Source organism: Onychomys torridus, chromosome 11 (genome assembly GCF_903995425.1).
Source record: "Onychomys torridus chromosome 11, mOncTor1.1, whole genome shotgun sequence".
Classification (NCBI taxonomy): Eukaryota; Metazoa; Chordata; class Mammalia; order Rodentia; family Cricetidae; genus Onychomys; species Onychomys torridus.
The window spans coordinates 10,102,994-10,104,661 of record NC_050453.1 but is presented as its reverse complement, the minus strand read 5'-3'; positions in this window follow the sequence as shown (position 1 = coordinate 10,104,661).

Sequence of the window (1,668 nt, the reverse complement as noted above, 5' to 3'; positions counted from 1 at the left end):
AGAGAGACAAAAGCAGACAGAGACAAGAGGGATAAGAATACTGGAGACACAGAGGAAGATTGCCATGTCTTTTCAAACTTAAAAGACAGATTTGATTTTTTTTTTATAACAGGCTTTTAGCATACTGCACAGGAAGAACTGAGTCCCCACCTGCCTGCCCCTGCACATCCAGGACGGCCACTACTGATGACTTCCACATGTTTTTAAGACTCATTTTTTTTTATTTGACATAGTGATAACCTCTGTATGTCTTTAGACATTTTTTAAAAAATTTAATACTTTAGATTCTGTTAAGATGCAGTGCTGGTCTTGAGTGTTGGAGCTCTTTGGCAGCGTCTCAGTCTTAATGTAGGGATACGGTAAGAATGTTTAAAAAAAGACTGTCTGAAGGCTGGAGTGATGGCTCAGTTGGTAGAGCACTTGCCTTATAAGCATGAGGACCCGAGTTCGAGTCCCCAGAACTCATGTAGAAAAAACAGTCAGGTGTGGTTGCATGTGCTTGTAATCCCAGTCCTTGAGAGGCAGGGACAGGTTGGTCCCTGAAGCTCACTGATCTGTCAGACTAGCCTACGTGATGACTTCCAGGCCACTGAGAGTCTCTATCTCTGTCTCTCTGTCTCTCTCACGCACACGCGCGCACACACACACACACACACACACACACACACACACACATCATCGCCCCCACATAGCACATGTACACTTGCACACACACGTGCACGTACACCTGCACACACACATGTGCATCTGCACATACATACATACATACATACATACATACATACGTATACACACACACACACCCTACACATGAGCACCTGCCCACACAGCACATATGCACCTGCACAGGCATGCACACATACATGCACACATGAACGCACACAGCTTTCCTATGAAAAACGACGATTGTCTGAGATGACCGATTTAGATGTGTGTGTCTAGAGGCAAATCCCCAGAAGCCTCCTGGTCTTACAGCCCTGCTCCTCCCCTCTTCCCCTCCAACAATTCTCCATTGGTTGAGGGTTTGAAAAGGACTTTGCAGGTGGCAGGACTGAAAAAAAAATTATGCCCTTCTTTTTTTCTCCCCTTATAAAAACATGCCTTTAATTTGTGCCTTTCCATCATCTCATATAGCTTTCCAAAATATGAGACTCGCACATAAAGACAGACTGCGCCGGGTGGGCCAGGGGGATCCAGGCCTCGGTCATTAACTGAGGCTCGGTGGAGGAATTAACTTGTTTAGCCCTTAGCTGCAGGCCTGGTGAAATAGGTAGTGTTTCAGCTCAGTCCTTTGTGGGATTCAGGCTGCCAATATCTGGGCTTTGAAGTGGTTTGCTCTCCGATGATGTAACTGCATTCCCTTGCTGGGCCTGAGGAGGCATTTCTCATTCTTTCCCCCTCCCCCACAGTCATCCAATATGCCAGCTTGTGAGCCTGATCACACTGGCTCCTGCTTTCCAGACATTCTCCTCCCCAAGCTCTTGCTCTTGAAGTAGATAACTTGAGAGATGAAGATGATAAGATAGGCTGCTTGTAGGTGTGTGCCTGTGTGCACTGGGGGAGCAGGTGTTGGGGTATAGGCAGTTGCTATTAAATTTTTGGTGTTTATATTTACTTGTGTGAACGTGTGTGTGTGTGTGTGTGTGTGTGTGTGTGTGTGTGTGTGTG